The following is a 19,078-nucleotide window of genomic DNA, read 5'->3' as shown; positions in this document are numbered from 1 at the left end:
TTTTTTTTTAACTTGTATATAATTTGGTGACATTTATATCACATGTATAAGATGCGTAAGTACAACAATCAAGATACAGATTTATTCTGAATTTCCTGGCAATCCAGTGGTTAGGACATTGCACTCTTACTGCCAAGGGACCAGGTTGGATCCGTGGTGAGGAAACTAAGATCCCACAAGCCCCGAGACGTGGCCAAAAAAAAGATCATTATACAGTCACACCGTCCCTGCTCTTCTGTTACCCTTGACAACTACTAATCTTTTCTCTATCTCTATAATTTGTCATTTCAAGAATGTTATATAAATTGAATCCTATAGCATGTAACCTTTGGAAATTGGCTTTTTTCATTCGGCATAGCGCCCTTAAAATCCATTCAATTTGTGTATCACTAGTTCTTTTCTTTTTATTGCTGAGTACTGTTCCATTGAACGGATGTGCTGACAACGGACTCTTAACCATTCACCAGTTGAAGGACATAGGGATTGTTTCTAGTTTGGGGCTACTACAAACTAATACTATTAACTAGTTTAGCGAATATTAAAAGAGCATAATGAGCTTCCCTGGTGGCTAAATGGTAAAGAACCTTCTTGCCAATGCAAGAGAGGAGGATTTGAAAAGATCCCTTGGAGAAGGAAATGGGAACTTTCTCCAGTATTCTTGCCAGGAAAATCCCATGGACAGAGTATCCTGGTGGACTACAGTCCATGGGGTTACAAAAGAGTCAGACACGACTTAGCAACTAAACAACAACTGTTTAATGAGCTATTGAAGCTGCCATGAACATTCATATCAGATTTTTATGTGAACATGCACTTTCATTTCTCTAGGATAAATGCCCAGGATCGTGACTGCTGAGTAATGCAATGTAAGTGTATGCTTACTTTTTAAGAAATCTCCAACTGTTTTCGAGAGTGGCCGTACCATTTTACATTCCCATCAGCAATATATGAGTTATAGTTTCTTCTAATTCTCACCAGCATTTGGTTCTCTTATTGTTATTATTATGATTAGCCAGGCTAGTTAGGTGTGTACTGCATGATGGATCATCACTTTATCATGACTTTAATTTGTACAATTTTAATTTGCATCTTCCTAATGACAGAGCTTCCCAGGTGGCTCAGTGGGTAAAAAATCTGCTTGCAATGCAGGAGATGAGGATTTGATCCCTATGTCGGAAGATCTCCTGGAGGAGGGCATGGCAACCCACTCCAGTATTCTTGCCTGGGGAATCCCATGGACAGAGGAGCCTGGTGAGCTACAGTCCCTAGGGTTGCAAAGAGTCAGACACAACTGAAGGGACTGAGCATGCACAACAGCAAGTGATGCTGACATCTTTTCTATGTTCGTTTGTCAACTGAATACACCATTCAGTGAAATGTCAATGTTTTCTGCCCATTTTCTAATTGGATTTTTGTCTAATTGATAAGTTTTAAGGGTTCTACAATGTATTCTAGACCCTAGTCCTTGTCAGATATGTGGTTTGCAAATATTTTCTTTCAGTCGCTTATTTTCTCATCATTTTAACAGAGCCTTTCTCAGAGTAAAAGTTTTTAATTTTGATCCTTTTTAGTTTTTCAAGGATTGTGCTTTTGGTGTTCAGTCTAACCCCAGATCATGAAGATGGTCTTCTGTGTTCTCTTCTAAGTTTACAGTTTTACATTTTACATGAAGATCTATGACCTGTGCTTGTTTTTTAATGAGATGCCTTTTGATTTTTAAATTTTATTTATTTATTTTTGGCTGTGCTCAGTCTTCGCTGCGGCACAGGTTTCTCTCTAGTTGTGGTGCACAGGCTTCTCACTGCAGTGGTTTCTCTGTTTCCCGAGCACAGGCTCTAGGGCACACGGGCTCCAGTAGTTGTGGCACGTGGGCTCGGTAGTTGCAGCTCGAGGCTCTAGAGCACGGGCTCAATAGCTGTGATGTTTGGGCTTAGTTGCTTCATGGCATGCGGGATCTTCCCTGATCAGGGATTGAACACCTCCTGCACTGGCAGGCAAATTCTTTACCACTGAGCCACCTGGGAAGGCCTGACCTATTTTTTAAAATTAATTTTTATTGGAGTATGGTTGCTTTACAATGGTATGTCAGTTCTGCTGTACAGCAAAGTGGATCAGCTATAAATATATATATGTGCTGTGCTCGGCTGTGTCTGACTCTGTGTGACCCTATGGACCATAGCCTGCCAGGCTCCTCTGTCCATGGGATTCTCCAGGCAAGAATACTATACTGGGTTGCCATTTCCTCCTCCAGGACATCTTCCCAATGCAGGGATCAAATCCTCATTTCCTGCCTTGGCAAGCGGATTCTTTACCGCTGAGACACCAGGGCAGCCCTGTATATATGTATATGTGTATATGTGTATACAGCCATATGTGTATATAGATATATGTATACATACATACTGGAGAAGGAAATGGCAACCCACTCCAGTGTTCTTGCCTGGAGAATCCCAGGGACGGGGGAGCCTGGTGGGCTGCCATCTATGGGGTTGCACAGAGTCGGACACGACTGAAGCGACTTAGCAGCAGCAGCAGCATACATACATACATACGTACATATATATATATATACCCTCATTTTTGGATTATCTTCCCATTTAGGTCACAGAGCATTAAATGGGGCTTCCCAGGTGGTGCTAACATTGAACAGAGTTCCCGGTGCTATACAGCAGGTTCTCATTAGTTATCTATTTTATACATAGTCATGCATATGTGTCAATCCCATTCTTTCATTGCATTCCACCCTGCTTCCCCTCCTTGGTGTCCACACACCCATTCTCTATGATTTGTCTCTATTTCTGCTTTGCAGTATGACCTGTTTTGAGTTAACCTTTGTATGGGGTATGAAGTTTAGGTCCAGGTTCATGTATTTGCCTACTAATGTCCAGTTGTTCCAGCACCATTTGTTAAAAAGACTATCCTTCCTTTATTGGATTGTTTTTCAGTTTTTGTCAAAATTTCATTTGGGCATACTTATGTGGCCCCATTTTTGGGTTCTCTATTCTGTTGCATTGATTAATGTGTCTGTGCTTCCCCCAGGACCACGCTGTCTTGATTACTGTCACTGTCTAATAAGTCTTGAGATTAGGTAGGGTGAAGTCTCTAATACTTTTTCTTTTTTAATACTGTTTTAGTTGTTCTAGTTCTTTTTCTTTTCCATGTAAATTTAAACATAATAATCCATATAAATTTTAAGATAAGTATGTGTGTATATACCAAAAAAAAAATCTTGTTGGCATTTTGAGAGGAGTTACATTGAATTATAGATCACTCTGGGGAGAACTGACATCTCTACTACATTGAGTATTCCAGTTCATTAACACCATATGTCTCTACCTTTATTTATTTCTCCTTTGATATCTGTCTGTAAAAAAGAGAACAAGCTTGATTCCAATTGGATTTATTCCTTTAATGCTAACCCTTTGTATTATGTTGCCACCGCTTCCTGATTCTGGATCCGCACCTTTGTAAAAGAATGTTGCCTCTAGCCTGAAATGGAGATGACAGGCCATTCTCAAGCCTCTGACCATTAAAGATATAATCCTTTCCCTTTCATATAGAGATTAAACGTTGCAAAAACAGAAAAACATTTGTCTTGTTGGAGATTTACAGGATTGTTGTAATTAAACCTACAGTTAACAACTGCAAGAACAAAGGATTGCCATACCAAGAAGTTTATAACAACCAACCGTACTCAGCTCCTCTTTTTAGTATAAAAGGAGCTTGAATTCTAACTCAGGTTTGGGACAGTACTCCACCATCTTTATGGTCTGCTGGCTTTCCGATTAAAGTCACTATTCCTTGACCCAACAACTCATTTCTCAATCTGTCTGCCTATGGTGCAGCAAGCATCATGCACATCGTCAAATTCATGAGAATTTTGTAACTTTTAACATACAGATTCTATTCATATTTTATTGATTTATAGCTAAGTGGAGTTTTTTAAGCAATTATAAGGGGTGTTGTATTTTTAATTTTGGTTTTCAATTTTTTTTTTTAGGCATACTGTTCTATTAACATTTAAACCAATGTTATGATCACTGAAATAAAATAGGCAGAACTTTTAATGGAGCAACATATGGAACATGGCAGATTACATAGACAAAACCCTGGAATTGGAAGTAAAACCCACCATTGACTAAACAGAAGTCCTTGGTTGCTGACAGAATCTCCAACTTAAGATAAAGCTGAGGGAGTCAGTAATGAAGTCCAGGATCAGTAAACAGGAGCAGATATCACAGATTCCAACCCTTAGATGGGTTGCAAGTGGGGTTTCAAATGTTTTCAACTGTTTCATACAGCCATGAAATTAAAAGACACTTGCTCCTTGGAAGAAAGGCTATGACTAACCTAGCTGCTGCTGCTGCTGCTGCTGCGAAGTCGCTTCAGTCATGTCTGACTCTGTGCAACCCCATAGATGGCAGCCCACCAGACTCCCCTGCCCCTGGGATTCTCAAGGCAAGAACACTGCAGTGGGTTGCCATCTCCTTCTCCAATGCATGAAAGTGAAAAGTGAAAGTGAAGTCGCTCAGTCATGTCCGACTCTTAGCGACCCCATGGACTGCAGCCTACCAGGCTCCTCCACCCATGGGATTTTCCAGGCAAGAGTACTGGAGTAGGGTGCCATTGCCTTCTCACAGCATATTAAAAAGCAGAGATATTACTTTGCCAACAAAGGTCTATCTAGTCAAAGCTATGGTTTTTCCAGTAGTCATGTATGGATGTGAGAGTTGGACTATAAAGAAAGCTGGGCACCCAAGAATTGATGCTTCTGAACTGTGGTGTTGGAGAAGACTCTTGAGAGTCCCTTGGACTGCAAGGAGATCCAACCAGTCAATCTTAAAGGAAATCGGTCCTGAATATTCATTGGAAGGACTGATGTTGAAGCTGAAACTCCAATACTTTGGCCTCCTGATGGGAAGAACTGACTCATTGGAAAAGACCCTGATGCTGGGAAAGATTGAAGGCAGGAGGAGAAGGGGATGACAGGATGAGATGGTTGGATGGCATCACCGACTTGATGGACATGAATTTGAGTAAGCTCCAGGAGTTGGTGATGGACAGGGAAGCCTGCTGTGCTGCAGTCCATGGGGTCACAGAGTCAGACATGACTGAGTGACTGAACTGACTGATCGTTTTGAATTAGTGTTTTGGGCTTTTTTTGAATATATACCCAGGAATGGAATTGCCAGGTTATATGAATGATAATTTTATTTTTAATTTTTTGAGAAATCTCTTTACTGTTTTACACAGTGGCTGCACCAATTTATACTTCCACCAACAGTGTAGAAGTCCCTTTTCTCTACATCCTCTCCAGCATTTATTTGTGTCTTTTTGATGATAGTCATTCTGACAGGTTTGAGGCCATATCTTATTATGATTTTGATTTGCATTTCTCAAATGGTTAGCAATGTTGTGTATCTTATCATGTGCCTGTTGGTCATCTGCAGTTCCTCTTTGGACAGTGTCCATTCAGTTCTCCTGCCCATTTTAAAACTGGATTGTTTGTTTTCTGTGATGTTGAGTTATGAGCTATTTATATATGTTGGGTATTAATCCCTCATAGGTCACATCATTTGCAAATATTTTTTTCCCATTCAGTAGGTCATCTTTTGGTTTGTCAGTGCTTTCCTTTGCTGTGCAAAAGCTTTTATGACCACATAATTTTTTTTTCTTTAGTCTGTTAAAATGGTGTATTCCATTGATAGATTTTCAAATATTGAATCTGCATTCAGTTCTTCAGGAAACTGACTCATTGGAAAAGATCCTGATGCTGGGAAAGATTAAAGGCAGGAGGAGAAGGGGACTACAGAGGATGAGATGGTTGGATGGCATCACTAACTCGATGGACATGAGTTTGAGTAAGCTCTGGGAGTTGGTGATGGACAGGGAAGCCTGGCATGCTGCAGTCCATGGGGTCCCAAAGAGTCGGACATGACTGAATGACTGAACTGAACTGAACTGAACTGAACTTGCATTCATGGAATAAATCTCCACTTGGTCATTGTATATGTTTTTAAAAAAAAAATATAGAACATTGGAATTCCATTCTTCCAGTAAGGTTACCTTTTTAAACCTCATTAATTGTGGTAATATATATACACATAGTAAAATTTTCCAGTTTAAACCTTTTTTTGTCCGTACCTTGTGGCCTGTAGATCTTAGTTCCCTGACCAGAGATCAAGCCTAAGCCCACTGCAGTGGACATGTGAGGTCCTAACCACGGGACTGCCATGGAATTCCTAACATATAAACCATTTTTAACTGTATAATTCAGTGGCATTAAGTAAATTCACTGTATTGTAAATCATCACCACTGTTTCCAAAGCTTTTTCAACATACAAACAGAAACTCTCTACATATTAAGCAATAACCCCTTTTCCCATGCTCCCAGTCCTGGGTATCTGCTAAACTATTTTCTGTTTCTATAAACTGCCTATCCTAGATATTTTCTATAAGGAGAACCACACAATATTTGTCCTTTTGTTGTTGTTGTTGTTGTTTAGTTGCTAAGTCATGTCCAACTCTCTGCGATCCCATGGACTGTAGCCCACCAGGATCCTCTGTCCATGGAATTTTCCAGGCAAGAATACTAGAGCGGGTTGCCATTTCCTTTTCCAGGGGATCTTCCTGGCCCAGGGATCAAACCTGTGTCTCCTGCATTGTCAGGCAGGCTCTTTACCACTGAGACCAGGGAAGCCAAGTATAGGGCTTGCATGTCTGCAAGGTACAACCCAACAAAGGTCAACTCAGATTGAAGGAAGAAAGACAGACCCACTTCCCGGTGGGTAAAGGGTCAAAAATCTTGAAGACATGTTTCAAAACTACTACAATCTGCTTTCTGGCCATCAAATATTTACATCCCTTCCACATGCAAAATTCACTCATCTCTTTCCTCAACCTCAAAAGTCTCATCTATTTTGCATCAAGCTCATAGTCAAAGACTAGGACCTCATCATCTAAGTCAGAGCCAGGTGCTGGAGTCCACCCTCTTACAGGGATACAGGGTCTCTCAAGCATCTCTGAAGAGAATGAAGCAGGTGCAACTGTTTGGGAGAACAAGATGAGTATTTAGAACTGCACTGCCCATTATGGTAGCCACCAGGCACGTGTAGGAATTAGATTTAAATTAAAGAAAAATGAAAGAAACTGAAATTTCAGTTCCTCTGTTGCACTAGCCAAATTGTAAGCACTCAACAGCCACATGTGGCCAGTAACTACCATATTGGACAATGCAAATACAGGACACTTCCATCATTGCAAAAAACTCTATTGAATGGTGCTAAATAGACAATATAAGCACAGATGTGCCCTGTAGTGACTCAGAAATTCTGCTCCTGAATAGGGATCGGGATTTAGTTTGGGGTCTCCCAAGGGCATGCCCTGAACCAAGGGTACAGGTAATCTATCTGGGAGGTATCCCCAGGAAATTCAAGGGAGTGGGAAAATTGGGATTCAAGAGGAAAAAGCTATGAGTTCCCTAGTGGCCTAGTAGTTGATATTTGCTATTACTGCTGGGTTCAATCCATGGTCAAGGGGTGAAGGTCCCACAAGCTGTGTGGTGCAGCGAAAATATTTTTTTAATTTTTAAGAAAAGAAAGAAGAAAAAAAGGCAATAAATGGTACAGAGTGAGGCACTTTGGGTGACCCCTTAAATTTTGCATCCTGGCTATCTTGCTTCCTCACACTAGTCCCAACCCCAAAGGGTGACCACCATGAACACCTAGAGGTCATTCCTACCAGGGACCCTCTAAGGAGCTTAGGAATCATGTAGAGCACACCTCAGAACTGACTCACCAAAGAAAAGGAAACAGAAATACTTCATCCGAGGCTCCTGATCCTCATTGGTTGAAGACTGACCCTGGGGAATTAATCTTAGCACTTCCTGTCCTGCATGCAGACAGGAGAAAGACCTCAGATGGAGAAGCAGAAAGATACGGGGCACATGAAGTGGGAGATTGTCAATGTGTGTGGCAACCCACTGGATGTACAAGTGAGGGAGAAAATGAGCTGAAGGGATACAGTGGGGACACCAGGTCAGGGCTACCGTTGTTCCTATTCATTCTCTAAGTCATGTCCGACTCTTTGCAACCCCATGGACTGCAGCACATCAGGATTCCCTGTCCTTTACCATCTCCTGGAGCTTGTGCAAACTCATGTCTGTTGAGTCAGTGATGCCATCCAACCATCTCATCCTCTGTCATCCCCTTCTCCTCCTGCCCTCAATCTTTCCCAGCATCAGGGTCTTTTCCAATGAGTCAGCTCTTTGCATCGGGTGGCCAAAGTATTGGAGCTTCAGCATCAGCCCTTCCAATGAATATTCAGGGTTGATTTCCTTTAGGATTGACTGATTGGATCTCCTTTCAGTCCAAGGGACTCTCAGGAGTCTTCTCCAACACCACAGTTCAGAAGCATCAATTCTTCAGCACTCAGCTTTCTTTATAGTCCAACTCTCACATCCATACATGACTACCGGAAAAACCATAGCTTTGACTAGACTGTCCTTTCTCAGCAAAGTGATGTCTCTGCTTTTAATATGCTGTCTAGATTTGTCATAGCTTTCCTTCCAAGGAGCAAGCATCTTTTCATTTCATGGCTGCAGTCACCATCCGCAGTGATTTTGGAGCCCAAGAAAATAAAATCTACCACTGTTTCCATTGTTTCCCCATCTATTTGCCATGAAGTGATGGGACTGGATGCCATGATCTTAGTTTTTTGAATGTTGAGTTTTAAGCCAGCTTTTTCACTCTCTTCTTTCCCCCTCATCAAGAGGCTCTTTAGTTCCTTTTCACTTTCTGCCATTAGAATAACATCATCTACATATTTGAGGTTGTTGATATTTCTTCTGGCAATCTTGATTCCAGTTTGTGATTCATCCAGCCAAGCATGTACTCAGTACATCCTAGAAAATCTCCAATAGAGAGGATGTGTGTGAGCCTCATGGTGATGGATAGCTGAAGGCAACCTAAGCGTCCATCACTGGGGGGATAAATAAGCGACAGACTGCTTCGGGCACACCATGGAACACAATGCAGCAGTTAGAAGCAGAGAGCTTGAAGTACACCCCTATACGGAGAGATCTCAGAAACATACTGTTAAGCTAATAAACATAAAAAATAAAAGAGAGGGAAGAAACAGAAGATTTATAGCCCAATCCCATTTATGTAAATTGGAAACATATACACACACAAAATCACAAAGTATAAAGCTACATCCTTGCAGCTATATATCAAGGGCATTAAAATGGGTGTCTGTGAAGAGGGGGGAGGGTAGGGATTGGGCATGAGGCCAGGGGTAAAACCTAAGAGGGTCTTTCATGGACCAATGGCAATTCTATATTAGGATCTGAAGAGTATGGTTAATATCTTTCTGCACCTAAAGGCCAAGAAAAAAAAATAAGGGAATGAAAAATATGAAGTTCCTGTACATCAGAGCAATTCCCTCCTCGCTGCACAATGTTTATTACCGCAGGGGATGATGACAGCAGAGCAACCAGACTCTGCCTGTGTCCTGAAAGCCCTCCTTACTGCCTGCTTTCCAGGTAGCCCCAGCAAGTGCTCTTACCCCACAAACAAGGAGCCCCCTACCCTTTCATGCTACCCAGAGGGAGAGAAAGGAAAGTTAGGTATATTGAGCCCCAGAGGTTTCCATCTTATACTTTGGCTGTACACAGAGTAGGGAGTAAGTGCATGGAACTCCATTCAAACCCCTCTGCCGTTAAACACCTGTGGAACCTAAGGTTAAATCATCTTACCCTCCTGTGCCCTCGTTTCCTCACTGGTAAAATGGGAGTGATCATACAAATAACTACCCATGGGAATGTTCAGAGCATAAAATGAATGGGTTTGTGGAAAACACTTAAACCAATGGAGGAAGCTTCCTCTCTGCCACTCCAGCAGCCTCACCCACATGCACCCCACCCCAGCCCCTGCCCTGTTGTGACATCTTCCCACTTATCCTGCCTCAGCCTCCGTCAGGGGCTCCCCAACATCCCAGGGATTCATAGGAACATCTCCGGAGCTCTCCTGGGATTTCAGATTCTCTTTCCTTCTGGGCATAGGACTGAGCTCACCTTGCCCCACCGACACCCATCAACTCACCTGGTTCAGCCAGCTGGCCCTACCCACTCATGCCTTTCAAGTCAAAGCCATTTGCCTTTTCGCTTCACAAACCTCAGCCAGGATGGCTCATTTAGCTTGGCTAAAAAGCTGAGCTATGCAGCTGGGGAAGCAGTGGAAATTTGGCCATGGCTGCAACATGGACGCTGGTTCTGGTGGTCATGGGGCTGGGCTTGGCCAGAGCACGTGCTGTCCCCACCACAACCAGAAAAGGCTGTAACACTGGCATGTTCAAATCTCTGCTGCCAGGTGAGCTGGTGGCCTTCAAGAAAGAAAAGGATCGGAATTCCTTAGTGATCCAGTGGCTTCCCAGGTGATGCTAGTGGAGACTTGAGACGCAGTTTCGATCCCTGGGTCAGGAAGATCACCTGGAAAAGGGAATAGCAACCCACTGCAGTATTCTTGCCTGGGAAATCCCATGTACAAAGGAGCCTGGTGGGCTACAGTCCATGGGGTCGCAAAGAGTCAGACATGACTGAGCAACTAACACAACACAACCAATGGTTAGGACTTTGTGTTCTTACTACTAAGGGCCCAGATTTGATCCTTGGTTGGGGAGCTAAGATCCCACAAGGCATGTGGCACAACCCAACACAGATTGTGGCACAAGCAAACACACACACACACACACACACACAACCATTAAGTCCCTATTATCGTGGGCTAACCTCTACCCTTTCTGCAATAGCCAAGCTGCTGCCCTGCTACTGATGGCTTAACCTCTCTCCTCCTGCTACAGGCTGCGTCTAGCTTTTTGTCTACAACTAATCTCTAATCTCTTCAGTTCAGTTCAGTCACTCAGTCATGTCCAACTCTTTGTGACCCCATGGACTGTAGCACACCAGGCCTCCCTGTCCATCACCAACTCTTGGAGTTTACTCAAACTCATGTCCATTGAGTCAGAGATGCCATCCAACCATCCTATCCTCTGTCTCTAGCTATTCCAAAGAACACCAAGGAGAGATAAGAAGCCTTCCTCAGTGATCAATGCAAAGAAATAGAGGAAAACAATAGAATAGGAAAGACTAGAGATCTCTTCAAGAAAATTAGAGATACCAAGGGAACATTTCATGCAAAGATGGGCACAATAAAGGACAGAAATGGTATGGACTTAACAGAAGCAGAAGATATTAAGAAGAGGTGGCAAGAATACACAGGAAAACTGTACAAAAAAGATCTTCATGACCCAGATAACCATGATAGTGTGATCACTCACCTAGAGCGAGACATCCTGGAATGTGAAGTCAAGTGGGCCTTAGGAAGCATCACTACGAACAAAGCTAGTGGAGGTGATGGAATTCCAGGTGAGCTGTTCCAAATCCTAAAAGATGATGCTGTGAAAGTGCTGCACTCAATATGCCAGCAAATTTGGAAAACTCAGCAGTGGCCACAGGACTGGAAAAGGTCAGTTTTCATTCCAATCCCAAAGAAAGGCAATGCCAAAGAATATTCAAACTACCACACAATTGCACTCATCTCACACACTAGCAAAATAATGCTCAAAATTCTGCGTGCCAGGCTTCAACAGTACGTGAACCATGAACTTCCAGATGTTCAAGCTGGATTTAGAAAAGGCAAAGGAACCAGAAATCAAATTGCCAACATCTACTGGATCATTGACAAAGCAAGAGAGTTCCAGAAAAACATCTACTTCTGCTTTATTGACTATACCAAAGCCTTTGACTGTGTAGATCACAACAAACTGTGGAAAATTCTTCAAGAGATGGGAATACCAGACCACCTGACCTGCCTCCTGAGAAATATGTATGTAGGTCAAGAAGCAACAGGTAGAACCAGAAATGGAACAACAGACTGGTTCCAAATTGGGAAAGGAATAAGTCAATATGATATATTGTCACCCTGCTTATTTAACTTCTATGCAGAGTACATCATGTGAAATGCTGGACTGGATGAAGCACAAGCTGGAATCAAGATTTCTGGGAGAAATATCAATAACCTTAGATATGCAGATGACACCACCCTAATGGCAGAAAGTGAAGAGAACTAAAGAGCCTCTTGATGAAAGTGAAAGAGGAGAGTGAGAAAGTTGGCTTAAAACTCAACATTCAGAAAACTAAGATCATGGCATCCAGTCCCATCACTTCATGGCAAATAGATGGGGAAACAGTGGAAACAGTGACAGACTTTATTTTGGGGGTTCCAAAATCACTGCAGCCATGAAATTAAAAGATGCTTACTCCTTGGAAGAAAAGCTAAGAGCAACCTAGGCAGCATATTAAAAAGCAGAGACATTACTTTGCCAACGAAGGTCTATCTAGTCAAAGCTATGGTTTTTCCAGTAGTCATGTATGGATGTGAGAGTTGGACTATAAAGAAAGCTGAGCTCTGAAGAATTGATGCTTTTGAACTGTGGTGTTGGAGAAGACTCTTGAGAGTCCCTTGGACTGGAAGGAGAACCAACCAGTCCATACTAAAGGAAATCAGTCCTGAATACTCATTGGAAGGACTGATGCTGAAGCTGAAAGTCCAATACTTTGGCCACCTGATGGGAAGAACTGACTCACTGGTAAAGACCTTGATGCTGGGAAAGATGGAAGATGGGAGAAGAAGGGGATAACAGAGGATGAGATGGTTGGATGGCATCACCAACTCAATGGTCATGAGTTTGAGCAAGCTCCAGGAGTTGGTGATGGACAGGGAAGCCTGGCATGCTGCAGTCCATGGGGTCGCAAAGAGTCAGACACGACAGCAACTAAACCAAACTGATTGAATCTCTCGACTCCGGCTTTCCTGGTGGTAAAGAACCCACCTGCCAGTGCAGGAGACTTAAGAGACTCAGGTTCGATCCCTGGGTCAGGAAGATCCTCTGAAGAAGAGCATAGCAACCCACTCTAGTATTCTTGCCTGTAGAATCCCATGGACAGAGAAGCCTGGTGGGCTACAGTCCATGGGGTCACAGAGAGTCGGAAACGGCTGAAGCAACTTGGCACGGCACAACCCCTTTCCTCTCGTCTATGGGTTAAACTCAAGCCCTCCTGCTAGACCTTCATCCTTGCTGTTAGCCTCCAACCCTCCCGCTGTGATCCGACCTTGTCCTTGCTCTGTAGGAAGACTCGCTCTTGCAGAAGGACTGGGACTGCATCTCCCACCTGTTCCCCAGGACCCGGGATCTGAAGCACCTCCAGGTGAATTGGGAGAGTCAGGCCCACCTGCCCTCACCTGGCCCCGCCTTACCCTCTAGCTCTAGCTCTGCGGGTGGCCTCTCACCTCCTTTATCTCATCTGTACTTCCTCCCCTCCTCTGGTCTTTCCTCATCTGTCCTGCGCCCCTGTCCCTCTTCAAATGCTCCCCTGACCCTGTCCCTGTTCCTCCTAGGGGTCCACTTTCCTGTCTCCCTCACCTGTCCCTCTCACCTGCCCTCTTACCTATTTCCTTCTCATTTCTCCTTTCCTCTCCCAGCTCTGTGCCCAACCTGTGCCCCTTGCCCTGCACCCCCATCACCATCGACTCTCAACACTGACTCCCTCTTCCCCTCACCACTGACTCCCACCTCAGTCCCTCTCCATCCCCGCCTCTTCAGACCTCTGTGACCCCTCCCATGGGTCACTTTTCATTTGTCCCTATTTCAGTTTTTCACCTGTCTCTTCCCCTGTCTCTTCCCCTGTCGTTCTGCCTCACCTGTATCCCCTTCAACAGTCTCCTTCCATGTGTCCCCTCTACTCACTCCCGTGTAAGCTGTCCCATCACCTGTCCCCATCGTGTGTCTCATATCACCTGCCCTCCTCCCCTGGATTCCCTGTCTCCACTTCACTGAGCGTTCTTGCCTACCCTTCCTCACCATTCCACCTCAGCTGTTTTCTCTCACCTCTCAGGTGTGGGAGTGCCCCATACCTTAGGGGCAAGGCTGGTCCTGACCCTGAAGGGTCCTGGGGGCCGTGATTACCTCATCCCTGGACCACACCCTGGGGCAGCCCCTTCTGACGACACTCCAACCACTGCGAGCTCCAGGCCTGTGTGAGTGCTCGGGGCACCTGGGCTGGGTCTGTGGGTTCTGGGAAGATGGGACCTCATCCTCTGTCCCAAGTCCTGTCTCACACACCACCCTTTTCTGTGCTCGGGTCTGGGCTCAGCCCACAGCAGGCTGCAGGCCCCAGGGCCTCTTCCAGCACTGGCTGCCACAGCTCCAGGAGGCCCCAGAGAAGAGTGACCCTGGAAAAGGATGAATGTGTGGGCCCTGGGTAAGGTGGAGGCTTATGCCTGGGTAATGGGAAACTGGGCATCAGCGGGAAACTTCTCCTCTCTCCCACAGGAGTCTCAAGACAGCCTCAAGGCCTGCCCCATTCAACCTCTTCCACCTTCTCACTTGGGATGTGAATTGTGTCACCAGAAGAGACATGTGCATCTGAGAACCAGGACCTACTCTCAGCCCATCTGAGACCCCAGACCTTCTTTATGCATTAACCCCAGTCCTGCCTGAAGATATTTCTTCTCATCCCCTTTTTAAAAAATATGTATTTATTTGGCTGCACTGGTCTTAGCTTCAGCACATAGGATCTTCCATCTTCACTGCAGCATGCAGGGCCTTTAGTTATAGCATCCACACTCTCAGTTATGGCATTTGAACTCCTAGTTGTGGCATGTGGGATCTAGTTCCCTGACCAGGGATCGAACCTGGGCCCCCTGCATTGGGAGTGCAGAGGCTTAGCCACTAGAACACCAGGGAAGTCCCTCACCCCTTATTTATAGAGCTGCAGAAATAAACTGTAAGGAGTTGGAGCCTTCTGCAATAAGTGAATCCTTGAGTGTGTGTGTGTGTGTGTGTGTTACTGTGGGTGTGTGACTGAGTATGGATGTCTGTGTGGTGCAAGCAGAATTCATTACAGGGTGCATATACTTGTGTGTGCCTGCCTTCTGTGACTGTGTGTATATGCGTCCAAGCGAGTATCTGCCCAAACCGGAGTCTGAAGACGCATAACAGTGTATTCATGCCCACATGTGTGTAAGTGCATGTGTATTTGTGCACATGTTTATAAGTCTTTCCCTGTCTGTGTGAAATGTGTATCTCTGTTTTGCATGTGTACCTAGGACAAATAGAAATCTATATCAGGGTTCTTTATCCTATAATAGGTGTCAGAAACCCAACTCAAAAGGGTAGAACAGAAATGAATGTATTATCACACATAATAAAAAGTGAGTTGGCAGGGCAGTTCTAGGACTCATTCATTCATTCACTTAATAATGTCACTGGGAAACCAGATTCTTTCCATCTCTGTTGACCGACTCTTACTCTGGCTACCTCATGATCTCAAAATGGCAGCCATGGCTCCAGCTTTCATACAAACAATATCCTCCAAGTTATAACAAACACCCTAAACATAATAGAGTGAAATAACAAATATCTTATTATGCTCACAGATCCTGTGGACTATGAAATCAGAGAAGGTCCAGTGTGGACCACCTGCCTCTGCAGTGGAAGGGCCATGAAATAAACTAATTTATGTAAATAATTGAAAACAATTGGCAGAGGTTAAGCCCCATACCTGCATTTATTGCTGTTATTTTTTTAATTTTAGGATTTTTTCTTCCCCAGCAGAAAGAAATTTCTTCCATTTGTTCCTTTCCTTCCTGCTTAGTTCATTCATATGAGGATGAAAGACTTGAAGCTGTGGTGGCCATTTTGTGACCATAAGGCAGCAAGCCTAGATTGTGAAACTGTTCTTCTAAGGAAGTTGGAACAAAGGAGTAGGAAAATGGGTCATGAGATAAGAAAACGTCTTGAGTCATGTTAATTAGGTTTTGTTTCTTGCAGCCTAATGTATCCTCAAAAGTCCATCTCTGTATGCCCAGCCAAAACCCAGAAAAAGTGACCAATTATTATTTGACAATAAAAATTTGAATGATGTAAGACAAGTCTGAGTTCAGACATGAGTGGTATAATTGAAATAAGATTGCAAACCTCTGCTTGGAGATGCCAAGGCTTAAAAAAGAATTTTTGAACTGGATATATTTTGGTCTTGCCTGCCCAGAATCCCTGTCTCCTGGTAAAGCTTCTCAATTTTCCTTTGGGGCATGAGCCCCCTTCCTCACTCCCTCATTGGTTGGACACATGACTCAGGTTTGCCCAATCACAGCACTCCATCTCCAGAGTACAATGACAAGTCTCCACTTGTAACTCCCTTATGACAGCCTTTGCATAAGCTGTTCCATCTGCTTGGGACATGTCCCCCCTACTCTCCCATCACCATTATGTCTTCATCTAATTTCTACTCATTCCCTATGTCTCAATAATATCACTTCCTCCTCCAAAAATTCTTCTGAGTAGTACCCTGGGGTTTCTATTGCTTTTATATACCCAACAAGTTTCACCATCCTACTTTTCTGGTGACTATTTTGTTTCAATCCATGAAATTGCCAGTATTCTGCCATTTCTAACCTACAGGACTGGCAGTTTCATATGGTTCAACCTAATATTTTTAGCTCTCCCCTCTTTTCCCAGACCCACACATCTGAACATGTGACTGCGATCTGGCCAATCAAATTCCATTCCCAATTGCATTCCCTTGGATGGCCCAATCAATGCAAGGTTGGCATGTGACCCTAGTCAAACCAACCACAGCCCTTCCCTGGGATTCACTTTTATTTAGGACTGGAGGAGATTCTGCCATTTTACCTCTGGGCTATGGTGCTAGAAGGATTGAGTCTGTGTCTGTAAATAGCCATTTTCCCCACTACATGCAGTGGAAGGGGACACATCTGAGCTGAGACAAGTAGAGAAGAGAAATGAATGGGAAGAGTGTCCTGATGGAGTTGAGTCTCAGTTCCAGTCTCTAAGGTCAAATTCCTTATAGTTTTGCCCTTAATTGCCTTCTTCCTAGCTCTGCTGCTGCTGCTGCTGCTGCTGCTAAGTCCCTTCAGTCGTGTCCAATTCTGTGCGACCCCATAGACGGCAGCCCACCAGGCTCCCCCGTCCCTGGGATTCTTCAGGCAAGAACACTGGAGTGGGTTGCCATTTCCTTCTCCAATGCATGAACATGAAAAGTGAAAGGGAAATCGCTCAGTCGTATCCGACCCTTAGCGACCCCATGGACTGCAGCCTACCAGGCTTCTCCATCTATGGGATTTTCCAGGCAAGAGTACTGGAGTGGGGTGCCATTGCTTTCTCCACCCTCCTAGCTCTACGAGCCAACAAATGCACACTTTTTTTACACCTAATCAAGTTAAGCTGACTTCCTTTCACTTGTAGCCAAGACTCTGGCTAATACACTTCCCTGAACCTCTGGGCAGGGTCAGGCAACTCTTCTGTGCTCTGATAGGCTCTATGTTTCTCACATCACAGCCCTATTGCCATCTGTCTGTCTGAGCTTCAGGAGGGCAAGGACTGGAGCTGCCTGGGTCACTTTTGGATCTTCAGTGTTCAGCACAAGGCCAGGCACAGAGGAGATGCTCCAACACTCCCCTTGAATGATATGCACTGTCTCACCTAATGTACCTATTCCTTGGGTTTAAAGCTCTTAGTTTGGGCAGGGGGGTGGGGGGGGGGGTGTCACTGCCATTGATAAATACTTCTCTGTTAAATGAAAGGCCTGATATTACAGAGGAAGGTGGGGGGCTATCATTCAAAGGGCTGACCTAGGGACCATGTGGACCCCAAATATGTCAAAGGGTGCATGCCAAGTTCTGAGGTGGCAATTCCCAATTTTGCTGTGAAGACAGGCACACCTCAGTCAAAGCTGAGTTCTTCATAGACGTCAAGCCAAATACTGCCCCAGCTGAAACCCACAGCTGAGAATAAAATCTTGATTCTTGACCACAGCCCACAAGGCTCAGCAGAAGCTGCTCCCTGCTTGCCTCTTCCACTTGCTCTCCTCTCACTCTCCCCCTTACTCCAGTCCAGACACACTGCCTCCAGCACACTAAGCACACTCCTGCCTCAGGGCCTTTGCACATGCTATTCTCTTTGCCAGGAATGCTCTTCCCTGGCTCTTTCCACAGTGGATTTTTCTCAGCTCCCATATCACCTTCCTTGACCTTCCAGTCTAAAGTAAGTCTCTCACCCAGATGTGAAGAATGGACATGCGGACACGGGGGCTTGATTGTGGGGAGGGTGAATTGGGAGACTGGGATTGACACATAAGCACAACCATGTATAAAAGAGATAGCTAGTGGGCTCTTGCCATATAGTGCAGGGAGCTCAGCTTAGTGCTCTGTGGTGACCTAGATGGGTGGGATGGGGTGGTGGGAGGTCCAAGAGGAAGAGGATGTATGTGTACCTGTAGTTCATTCCCTTTGAAATGAGACTAACAGCAGAGACTAACACAATATTGTAAAGCAACTATAATAAAATAAACCTCTCAGTCATTCCATCCCATCACCCTGGTTTTTTTATTTTTCTGCTGCACCTGCAGCCTACAGGTTGATATCTTTGACAAGGGATCAAACCCTGGCCCCCTGCATTGGGAGTGGGGAAGTCTTAACCACTGGTCCATCAGGGAAGTCCCCCATCAAAATAAGAATGTTTTCATTCTCCATGTGACACTTATTCACTACCAGACACTCATAATTTACTCACTTGATTACTGTCTCCTGCCTCTAGAATATAAGCTGCATGGGGCAGGGGTCTCTTGTTTCATCTGTTTTGTTCACTGCGGTATCCCCTGCACAGAGCCAGGCACATAGCACATGCTCAGTAAAGCTTTATCAGGTGGAGCAAAGACAGTACAGTCAGACAGTTAGGTGTGCAGGATAAGAAGGCAGTAAATTCTCCAATCATGGCTCTGCCGTTTACACACTGCATCATCTTGGGCAAGCTGCTTACCTGTCTGAACTTGTTTCCTTGTCTAGAAAAGGGGGTGCAAAGGCCTCTCACCTTCTGAGATGGCCCACACTCTGTGGCGTGTGTTTCCCTCTAAATAAATCAACTCACCTAGTCTAAAATAAATAAGAGAGTGCACACACTGCACACATCTGTTTTGGAGTATAGATGTGATCACGCTTCCTCT

At 44.4% G+C, this 19,078-nt stretch overlaps 1 non-coding gene across 1 annotated transcript; it reads left to right on the top strand.

Annotated features, from left to right (window-relative positions):
- Positions 1 to 13,186: 13,186 nt before the first annotated feature.
- LOC102271031 (uncharacterized) lies at positions 13,187 to 14,716 on the top strand. The gene is made up of 3 exons (XR_011467544.1): positions 13,187 to 13,264; positions 13,952 to 14,093; positions 14,389 to 14,716. It is a non-coding gene; the product is annotated as an uncharacterized protein (transcript).
- The last annotated feature ends 4,362 nt before the right edge of the window (positions 14,717 to 19,078 follow it).

This window comes from Bos mutus, chromosome 18 (genome assembly GCF_027580195.1).
Source record: "Bos mutus isolate GX-2022 chromosome 18, NWIPB_WYAK_1.1, whole genome shotgun sequence".
NCBI classification, from domain to species: domain Eukaryota; kingdom Metazoa; phylum Chordata; class Mammalia; order Artiodactyla; family Bovidae; genus Bos; species Bos mutus.
The sequence above is the reverse complement of the archived record's forward strand: the minus strand, read 5'-3'. Positions and strand labels throughout refer to the sequence as shown.